At 31.9% G+C, this 12389-nt stretch overlaps 1 non-coding gene across 1 annotated transcript; it reads left to right on the top strand.

The window, feature by feature from the left end:
- Window positions 1-11810: 11810 nt before the first annotated feature.
- On the top strand, window positions 11811-11916 carry LOC145293580 (U6 spliceosomal RNA). The gene has a single exon (XR_013869742.1). It is a non-coding gene; the product is annotated as a U6 spliceosomal RNA (small nuclear RNA).
- Window positions 11917-12389: the final 473 nt, after the last annotated feature.

The raw sequence follows: 12389 nt of genomic DNA, 5'->3' as shown, positions 1-12389 counted from the left end.
TGATCCATCTCGTCTCTGTTGTAAATTTTAAATGATTTTTCTCTCGGCCAGCCTCTTTTATCATGGTTACCCCTTTAAATTTGTATTTATGTGTGTGCGGTGGGAGGGGGTCATACTTAAGCCCAATTTTAAAACATTTTTTATTTATATAAAAAAATACAAAAAAGATAACAATCCTGGCCCGAAGGCCAAATTATTGCATAAAAATCGAAACAATTACAAAGAATCACAATGGTTAACATATGTTAAGTATCGCGCGGGTATCTTTGCTATGCGCTCAGGTCAAATTTAAGAGATACAGTGTAATAAATTTTGGCCTATGTTAGGGACTCCTATCATGCCAAATTTTATCAAGATTGGTTGAGGAGATAAGAATGAAGGAGAGTAATCGGATTCAAATTTACACAGAAGTTGGCCGGCTTCAGGGTGTCGACCCCGGGAGGGTGGCGAACCCCAACTTAGTGCGTGCAATCCCTAGGTGAGGGAGTTTATGAAGAGCCGCACCAAAATATGACCTTAACCTTTGACCTTGACTTTGAAAAATGGTGGGCACCATCTCTAGGTTGGAGACCATTATCATGTCAGGTTTGGTATTGATCGGTCCAGTGGTGTGGACTGTAGGAGAGTATATACATCTAGGATATGTATTTAACCTTGAAAAATAGTGCTCACCATCCTTAGATATGGATCATCATACCAGGTTTGGTCATGATCGGTCCAGTTCATTGGGCTATAGGAGAGGTGTACAAACACACAGGCACACACGCGCGCACACACACACACACACACACACACACACACACACACACACACACACACACACACACACACACGCGCACACACTACCACTTATATATATATATATATATATATATATATATATATATATATATATATATATATATAGGGAGAGAGATTATAGTCTTGGTTTAAATATCCGATGATTGTACCTATATACAATGCCTCCCGACGGGACAGAGCTAGACACCAGGGTCGTTTTTAAACGTGGAGAAAAGGTACAAAAATAAAAATGGTCTCAGTCGTGAAGGACCGCTCCTCCACCGAAAGAGAACAAGAAATGGAAGCGCAGCATATGAAGAACAGATACTACACTTTGATCTTGGCCCAAAAGTACATAACTATATACCTTTTCTTATTATTTCGACAGCTCCTATAACAATTTTCTATCCGAAATGTCGAGTAAATCTCTATCACAATAGGATCTAATATAATATGGTTATCTATAATTTTCAAATAAATATATTTCCATATTTGGTGTATTTTACTTCAGTAAGTTCTCAGAAATCAAGGAGTCCCTTTTCCTGGGTCGAACACTTAATCTCCATATGAGACGCATCGATATTCGAATATTTCATTCCTTTTATCTTTCAAATGTCGAGTTATTAAATAAGTCAGTAATATTAATTTTTTTCCTCTCACTTATTGACTAGTTAACTGCATTATAGTATACTTATTGACTAGTCAACTACCTTATAGTATACTAGCGGAGATGCGACGTGGCGTCCGGTTTTGCCCGGTCGTAAAATACGCTTAAATATGATATTTTAATTTGTACTGATTTCGTATATATTATTATAGAGTTGTGATTTCAAAAGTAAAAAAAAAAAAAATGTATTTGAGTGCCATCAACTGGAATCGAAACTAGCATTCACAGCTGCTGACATTACTACTGTACCAACATGGCACATGAACCACTAAAAAATTAAAAATAAACTAAGATTAATGTGCAAAATGAAGAAAGATGTTTTTTTTATTTTTTTCAATTTTGACCCATTAAAAAACTATTTAACTGGCTAAAGACCCATTAAAAAACTATTTAACTGGCTAAAGACCCATCAAAAAACTATTTAACTGGCTAAAGACCCATAAAAAATGGTCCGTAAAGAATAAAATCATTTGGGGATCTTAACGGCGCTCTGCGATTTTTAGTTTCGGATGAAATTGAGTTTGAAAATATGGAGACAAACAGACAGACAGACAGATTTCGTATATATTGTAGAGTTGTGATTTCAAAAGAAAAAAATGCATTTAGGTGTCATTAGCTGGAATCGAAACCGAAGCATTCGAAGCTGGTGACGTTACCACTTTACCAATGTGACACGCGTACGAATCAATTAAAAATGAAAAATAAACAAAATTTAATGTACAATCACCTGTTCAATATATTATATCTTTCTTTTGGTCCCTTGGTCTTGCTCGATTTGAGGACAAGAATTCATCTAGTCTGGTAGAGTATCAATGTTTGTTTTGTTACTAGAGGCAACATCAAAAGGTGCACGAATCCTCGTATAAGCCAGTGTATGGTAGCCATAATAAGGGGATTTTATTATTGAACTTTGAATATTATCTTATTTTAAATATTTATTCAGAAGTATTGTCCTATACAGATAAATCTTATTCACTCAAAGACCTTGTCCAGTAGGTATTAAAGTTCTATGTTTGTTTTATTTATTTTGTTTCAATTTTCTTATTTTGTTCAAGCTGTAGGTGGTGCATCCTAACGGATGCCGGACATTGACCCCACTATCCAGCTAAAAGATTTAAGATTCTAACTGTTCCTTTAATTGCAGCTGTTTGAATATTTCTTGCACTTAGTTCACCAGGTATATTTACCAGGTATGATGTTTGTGTGGAGGGATACACACATTTTCTTTTTAAACATGAAAAAGATATTGCAATAAATACATTTAAATTTTCAGAAAAATAAAATTGATTTATTACTACTGTAATAAATCAATTTTATTTTTTTTTGTCATTATGTTATTATTTTTTCCTTTAACTTATTGACCAGTTGACTGCGTCATAGTATATGTTTCTTTTAGTCTCTTAGTCTTAGCGGATTCTAGGACAAGTATTCGTCTAGTCTGGTGGAGTATCCAGGTTAGTGCTTTCACTATAGGAAACATCATTTAGAGAAGGGTAACCATTTATAGTACAAGTCAGTGTGGGTGTTATACCGAGGAGATCTTATTCGTGCTTTGAATACTATGTTATTTTGAATGTTGAGTCACGGATTGCTTGCAGAGGGAAGTATCTTCATGCCAAGTTACCATGACAAATTTCAGAGTGTTTGGTAGGCATTCAAGTTCTTTTCAGTAGGCATTCACTTTTTTTTGTTTTATTTTACTTCAATAGAAGTTCTCAGAAATCAAGAAGCCCACTACCTGGGGCTAACACTTGAACTCTATACGAGATACATAGATAATCGAATGTTTCATTAAAGTTCTTTATCTCTCAAACACAGTGTTTATAAAGAAACTGAGAACATAATTTTCCTTTTCCCAATTAACCATTTTCATATGCTGTAGTATATCTTTCATTTTGGTTTCTTGGTTTTACTGGATTCCAGGACAAGAATTTATCTAATCTGGTAGAGTATCCAGCTTCGCGTAGTTACTTGAGGTAACATCACTTGGAGAAGGTGCACCATTCCTCGTAAAAGTTAATGTAAGTCAGCCATAGTGAGGAGATTTTATTTTGGGCAGGAAATACTATGTGATTTTGAATATTTGGTCAGGGTTTACTTACAGTAAAAGTATCTTCGTGTCAGGTTGTCCTAACAAACTCCTGTACAGAGAGACCTTAAGCACTCGAGGATAATGTTTAGTAGGCATTCAAGTTCTCTCCATTCAATATGTGTGTGTGTATGTGCTCTGTCAAATTGACTGGCATAGGCACAATATGAAAGATGAACCGATATAAAGCTGATATACGTTTATTAGTTTCAGTAGCGGATTCAATCCTGTTCAGGGCAGGATTTCGAATACTAGCTTCGGTAGAAACGAGCTATTTCTTACACAAGAATACCCCCTCCCTTAGGGAATCAAATAAATATTACATAAATAATAACATCCACTTACACGTGTTTCCTCTTATAGGGGTTTTACTGTCTGGCTTTGTGCAAGCACCCGACCAATAACGTGCGGATGTGATAAATAACCGCTCTTTTTGCTGAGGTGAAAATAGTCATCCCAACCCAATATGAGGAAAATAACTTTTTTATTCTTTGTTGTCTCGTTCGAGCTGGTACTAAAGCTAGAGGGGAGGGATGGGGGAGATCTTTTAGTTATTCGATCTGTTATTTTAGGCATCGAAAGAAAGAGTATGTTTTAAATTCCTTTTCTCTTCTGCTCCCACGTGTTATCGTTTAAACGTTGAAATCTCGTCGCTAGCTTTCTGCACTCTGCGAATTGCATCCTGTGTTAAATGTCAGTCTTGTATTGGTTCATGTACCTCTGTCACTCAATCTGGCACAGCACCACTGGCCCCAAGCGCTGGTTTATTTAATATATAATATATCTATCCCCCCCCTCTCTCTCTCTCTCTCTCTCTCTCTCTCTCTATATATATATATATATATATATATATATATATATATATATATATATATATATACGTTTTATTTTATATTACCATATTTGGTCTACAACAGTATTGAGCACTTTCTTCAGTTTTTATTAATTACCATCTCCACTATATATATATATATATATATATATATATATATATATATATATATATATATATATATATATATATATATATATATAATATATATATATATATATATATATATATATATATATATATATATATATATACTAGCAGGCCGCCCAACATTGCCCGGTTGTAAAATACGCTAAAATATGATATTTTGATTAATACAGATTTCGTATTTATTATTATATTATATTGGACCCAATATATAGTAATGATTTAAAAAGTTAAAAAATAAATATGACTCCTGCGCTGCCACCGAGAATCGAAACCAAAACGTTTATCTTACGATTTATTTTCTCTTTTGACGTTAATGTCTGAGCTATGAAGACATGTTTGCTGCACCGCTAAAATCTAAAACATGAACCAATAGCTACTACGTTACACATGCATATTCGTAATGCTGTCGTTCGACCCTCCTCTGGCAAATTTCATTTCTTTCATTTTTGCACTTTTGCATCGATTTTCCCCGGCTGAAACCCAAATATAAAATTTCGCATGGGTTTGAATGTCCTATATATGATGGTTTATGTATGTAAACCAAAAACTGACAGAGGAAGGACAAAATCTTTTTTAACAAAAATATATACGCATACATGAATATACATGGAAAGAGGTTTGTGTTTACTATGACCTTTTTACGCAAACATTACGCAAGTATAAATCATGTGGAATATCTGCATGAATATAATTAATAATTAATAATCGTTAACTAAAGATGATCATCCCATAAGAAAACCTAAAAACTAATAGGGAATTAATTAAAATTAATGTTTAAAAGAATATGCAAATTAAGCAGATCTTTTGCAGATAAATGCAATTCCACGACCCATATTGTATTTTCTTTTTAAATAAATAAAAAAAAGCGTTTTTAAATATAAATATCAATACACATACACAAAAACAAACAAACAAATATATATATATATATATATATATATATATATATATATATATATATATATATATATATATATATATATATATATACTAGCATGGGTGCCCGGCATTGCTCGGGTGTTTGGAGATGTATGTTGAGCAACAAAAAACAAAAAAGAAAAAACAAACAAAAAAAAAAACAAAAAACAAAACAGTCAATATTTTTTTATCTTTGACCCCTATTATGACCCTAAACATTTATTGTTTTGGGCTCAAATCAAGTTATTAAGTTAGAACCATGTCCAAGAAACCTATATCTAAAATTTCAAGTGTTTACACTCAAAATTGTCGGAGGGGTTTGGTAGAGTTCTCACAGGTTAAATCATTGAACTTTGACCCTTTAACAGCGAAATTTCTGGCCGAAAACCAACCACGTCGATTTTCCCAAATCTCAGTATCCTGTATATCAAATTTAGAGTCTGTAGACTAAAAATTGACAGAGTTTTGCGTAGGGAAATGTACACACAGACAGACAGACACAGAGCCACACGGGCACGTTCACACACACATATATATATATATATATATATATATATATATATATATATATATATATATATATATATATAATAGCATGGGCGCCTGGCGTTGCCCGGGTGTTTGGATGTGTATGTTGAGCAAAAAAAAAAAAAGTGGTAGTAGGAAGGCAGGCTCGAACCCGTACCGCAAAGGAGGAAAAGAACAGCAAAGGAGGTAAAACATAATGTTTATGCTGTTACGACCACCGCCAAACCGGAAACGGCATTATTTAAAAATTAAGGCTAGACAATCTAAAGGAGAGGATAACTTAATAAAATATCGGCGAAAAAAGTGACTCCCCTGTAGAAAAGTGCGTAGTTGAAGAGGAAGATATTAATGTTTTTAGCCAATTTTTCGATACTTATCGTCTGGACGATCGAACTTTAAAACGATACTGATCGTGGTAAAATCCGTCGCCTCTATTGAAAGTTTAAGGCAGACCTGCAAACAGACATACATACATACATTTATATATTGGTAACTAAAAATTTTCGACCCAAACTGATGAAAAAGCTTGCCCTATCTCTGAATACCCTTTATGTAAAATTTCAAATATTTAGACCAGAAATTGTCTGAGTAATTTGGAAGAGACCGCAGAGGTCAATTTTTTTAAAACTTTGACCCCTATTATGACCCCTTGTTTTGGGCTCAAATTAAGTTACTAAGTGCATAGACCCAAAATTGTGTGAGGAGTTTGGTAGAGTTCTCAAACGTTAAATCGTTGAACTTTGAACCCTTAATCGCCAAATTTCTGGCCAACAAAACTAATCACATCGATTTTCCCAAATCTCAGTAACCTGTATATCAAATTTTGAGTCCGTAGACTAAAAATTGACAGTTATTGCGTAGGGAAATGTACACAGACACACCGACACACAGATACACAGACACACATACACATTCACTTTTATATATATATATATATATACGAGGGTCGTTCCAAATATTGTGCATCCTATTTTTTAATGTAAAGAAAGTTGAAAGGCTACAAAGACGGGAATGGTACCATTAAAACGAGCGACGTTTCGTGTTCTAGAATTTATTTTTGTACATAGTCATTCTAAATGCACTTTTGCCAGCGATTGAATAGTGACTGTGCAAGGGCGCCCGGAACGCACTTTGTTATGCCAATCTGTCGCCACTCTGAAATCGACAAACTCATCTCCTAACTGTGCTGGCACCAATTACATCGGCTTTGTATACGTTAAACAGGGACCAGTGAATGTTGATTGGTTCAATTTTTTTCTGCAAAGTCAATGTCGCATCTCTGCTTCTGACGCGCGTATATAACAGGTTTTTCTTTCTTAGAGTCTTACACCATCAATATCTGAAACAGAGAGATGAAACTTTCAGGTCATGAATGTATAAATTCAGTTATCATAACACTGCAATTTTCAATCCGCTTTGTACCATTATGATGGAATAAAAATAGGAATTACTTTTCGTATATATAAACAGGCAGTATGCGAAATGACGTCACCGGTAGAGAAAAATAAAGACTATTAAAAGGAAGAATGTTCGAGATGATGTTAGAGACATGGATAACGTTCGGGATCACGTGTAGGACACGAGCGACGCCGCTGCCGTGATAACGAGGAAATGAATGTTGCTGTTCAACAACAAAAACAAAAACAACAAAATGAATAATAAAGCGAGTTAAAAGTTCTTTTCGATTTTTTGTATGATTTGCGACTGAGGCTACAATGTGTTGGTCCATAGAAACGTTACATATGGCGAATATCAATAACGAACATGCCAAAAAATATTCTAAAATCTTTTGAGATGACGATTTGTAATTTGTATTATTCGGACTACTGTTCTCATCGTGAGTGTTATCCTTTTTCGGATGCATCTTTTCGAACTAGGTAATCTGGAAATAGGGCGTTTCGGCGTGGCAGATTAGGTGTCACCGTTTCGGCTTGGCCGATTTGGCGTGGCCAATTCGACGGCCTGGCCGATTCAGCGGAAAGACAATTCGACGTGGACCTCATTAGTCAGTTTTTTTATAAAAATTTTATAATTTAAAAAAAAATACGAAAATAATATGAAAATTTATCATTTTAATTGTTTTTTAAGAAAAATCATGCTTTTGCAAAACTCTTTTTAGTTAATTATTTTCTAATGAATTGTTTAAAAGATTAAAATCTTAAAAACTATTTTTTTAAGTTCTTTTTTTTTAATTAAAGAATAACAATATGAAAATATAATATCGATGTTTATGACTGAATGTTGTCTGTTTTGTGTTGGGTCTTAAATAAACACGGTTCGAAGTTTTTATTGTTTATATCAATTTAATTGTTTTTTTTTTAAATATTTTTTAATAAAAAAATCATGTTTTTACAAAGCTCTTTTTGGTTAATTATTACTTTATAATTAATTTTTTAAGAGTTAAAAACTTTAAAACATTTTAAAGTTGTTTTTAATTAAGAAAAATATATGAAAATATAATATCGTTGTTGATGACTGAGTGCTCTTGTTTGTTTTTGCGTTGTGTTTTAAATAAACACGGTTCGAAATTTTTAATGCTTATATCAATTTAACTGAAAAAATATCTTCGTTTACAGAATTAACTTAAAAAATATAAACAAAACTTTGACTATAACGACGAAGGGGGAACGCCGAATCGGCTATGCCGGATCGGCCACGCTGAAACAGCGACGCCGAATAAGCCAACACGTACCAAACCACGACCACCGAGAGTAAGAAGATGGCCTATTAACTAAAAAATGTCTGCAGGCAATGTAGGTAAGATTAGTCAGACTGCCAGTACTATATGAGGGCCATTTGAAAAAAAAAAAAAGCAATAAAACATTTTTAAAAAGGAAAAGGAACACAGGTCGATTACTACTTAAACTGAACTTTATTCAATATAAAATATAAACATTATCTATGTAAAATTAAGTAATTTTAAAGCAATATACAATTTAATACTGATAAACCTGAATTATGAATTTAGGAAACAAACAATTAAAGAAACATTAAACAAATATTTTTGGCCTTCGGAACAAGATCATAGTGTAGTATCTGTTTTGATGCTACACTTTACCTTTTCTGTCTTCGGTCGGTGGAGGAGAAATCTTTCATGACTGATATTATTTTTGTTCCTATCCAGAGTGCTCCTTATTGGGAAGCTGGATTTTCTCCACAAGATTATATGTTAAAATATTTAAATAACTATTACTTTAAATACAGAAATTATATTTAAATTTTAGTATTCTGTTCTTCTATGTCAATTTTTCCCCCATGTTTTTCATATTCGTTGTGATTTGGCTTCTAAGCGCACTTGATGCGTATTTTATTTTATTCAAATAAAATTAACGTTTCTATATGGAACACATTCTTGACGTTATACTCTTCATAAATTATTATAATTATAAAATATACTCTTCATAAATTATTGTAATTATAAAATATACTTTTTATAAATTATTATAATTATAAATTATACTATTCATTAATTATTATAATAATAAATTATATTATCTATGAATTATTATAATTATTAATTATAACCTTTATGTACTATTATAATTATAAAATATACTATTTAAGAATTAATATAATTATAAATTATACTTTTCATAAATTAATATAATTATAAATTATACTCCTCATAAATTATTATAATTATAAAATATACTCTTCATAAATTATTATAATTATGAAATATACTCTTCATAAATTATTATAATTATAAATTATACTCTCCGTAGATCATGATAATCATAAATCATACTCTCAATAATTTATTATAATTATAAATTATAGTCTCAATATATAATTTTAATCACAAATTATAATCTCACTAGATTTTTATAATTATAAATTATTATAATGATAAATTATACTCTCCATAAATTAATATAATTGTAAATTATACTCTTTGTAAATTAATATAATTATAAATTATAGTCTCCATAAATTACTCCCATTATAAATTATACTATATATAAATTATTATAATTATAAAGTATACTTTACATAAATTATTATAATCATAAATTATACTCTCCATAAATTATTACAATTATAAATTATACTATTCATAAATTATTATGATTATAATTTATACCCGCTATGAATTATATATATAAATTACACTCTCAATTAATTATTATAATCATAAATTATACTCTCCATAAATAATTATAATTATAATTATAATTTATACTCTCCATTTTATTTTCAGCTATTAAGATTAAGTCTTCTCTACTGTGCTTATAAATATTAAATTAGCATGCTTATTATTCTGTTTCTTAATTATTATCAGTTATTAATAAGATTAATAATAGGCATCCATTGTTTGTCCGAAAAAATACATTTTCGCACGTAATTTTTGAAGCAAACTTAATACATGTATGCTCTCTTTTATTATAAGGAGAAAGGAAAAATATGTCTATAAAACAAAAAATTCTGTGTTCAGTTTTTAGTTTGTCCAATAAAGCGCTTTTTTTAAAAATACAACTTGAGAACTGTTTATTCACGAGAATAATAATTTGAAACAAATTTTTTGAAAAGATCGACTTACAGTAAATAACGGAAACGACACGCCTATAAATGAAACTAGTCAACGTGCCAAGTCCAACAGAATATTAATCAAACATCGTGGAGAATTGTGCATCGACCTTAAGATTCGTTTATAAAATAATAATACATTGGTAAGAAACTAAAGTCATTATTAATATTAATTAAACTTTAATTTATGCAATCCATTCGTATTTTATTTTGAGCATTATATTTGTTAATGTTATATACGAGGGGCGTTACAGAAGTAATGCCTCCATTTTTTTTATTTCGCTCAAATGGATCAGAAGGGGATTGCAAAGCGCGTTGTGCAATTTATTATGGCTTAATTCATGGATTTATGGATTGAACCTTTCATCTCTCTGTTGCAGATATGGACGGTGTGAAAGTCTAAGAAAGCAATCCCGCTCATTGACGTGCATCAGAAGCAGAGATGCGTCATTGAACTTCTGGCAAAAGTGCATTGAGAATAGTATTGACTATGTTGAAAAATACATTCTGGAGTACAATAGGGCGGTTGTTTTAATGGTACCACTTCTGTCTTCGTAGCTCTTCAAAGTAAAAAATAGACAGCTTTACTTTTGGAATGACCGTCCTATGTGTTGTATTTGCTGATTTTATATATGTTAGTGTTGTATATGTTAGTACTATATATGTTAGTTTAGTACATGTTAGTGTTTTATATGTTAGGGTTGTATATGTTAGTGTTATATATGCTAGTGTTGTATATTTTAGTGTTGTATATGTTAGTATTATATATGTTAACGTTGCATATGTTAGTGTAGTATATGTTAGTGTTATATATGTTAGTCATATATATGTTAGTGTTGTATATGTTAGTGTTATATATGTTAGTGTTGCATATGTTAGTGTTGTATATGCTTCTGTTGGATATGTTTGTGTTGTATATGTTAGTGTTATATATGTTAGTGTTATATATGTTAGTGTTGTATATGTTAGTGGTGTATATGTTATTATTATATATGTTAGTGTTATAGATGTTAGTGCTGTTTATGTTAGTATTATATATGTTAGTGTTATATATGTTAATGTCATATAGTGTCATATACTTTAGTGTTATATATGTTAACGAATTAAAAACAAACGAATAATATAATACAAAAAAAAACATGTATGATGGCAAATTGGTCGAGGCTTCAACGAAAAGATGGTTGAAAGTATTTGAATAGATAACAAGTACGTTAGTTTTCTAAAATTAGGATAGAAAATTGTTAACAATCAGGAATTTAATCCCAGAAAAGACGATAATAATAATAATAATAATAATAATAATAATAATAATAATAATAATAATAATTCGGCAGTACATATACTAAAATTGGAACGATACAGAGAAGATTAGCATAGCCCCTGCGCAAGGATGACACGCAAATTCGTGAAGCGTTCCATATTTTTAACGAATAAACGTTACAGAGAATGAAGAACACCGAAACTGCATATTTACAAGTTCTACAACCCCCATCATGCACTCCCCCCATTGTTTCATCACCCCTCCCCCCCCCAAATGATACCAAAGGGCCGAGAAGGGTCAATAAGGACTGAAAGACCGAGGAGCGAGCGCCAACCAGACCTCGGCTGGACAAGCGCAAAGAGAACTGGGACCTTGGGGAGGCTGAGTGCCACTCAAATTCCAGCATAAACCAATGGCCACTACCAGCGAGAAATCAATGGTAAGCGGCTGTTGCGATGATGCAAATCAATTTGCAAATGCTATCGAAGGAGGTGGAGAGGTCTGGACGTCTGGGGAGACTTGTTGTCACTCAGCTTCCAGAGAATACCACAGGTCTCCATTCAGATCGTTTGTTGACTTGTGTGAAGGCTCCATGTGAGCCAATAATAATGCTGCTTTCAAGGAGAGATCTTTGATT

This window comes from Euprymna scolopes, chromosome 14, assembly GCF_053919585.1.
Source record: "Euprymna scolopes isolate OS-2025 chromosome 14, ASM5391958v1, whole genome shotgun sequence".
In the NCBI taxonomy this organism is placed as follows: domain Eukaryota; kingdom Metazoa; phylum Mollusca; class Cephalopoda; order Sepiida; family Sepiolidae; genus Euprymna; species Euprymna scolopes.
Note: the sequence above shows the minus strand (reverse complement) of the source record. Positions and strands in the feature narration are given on the sequence as shown.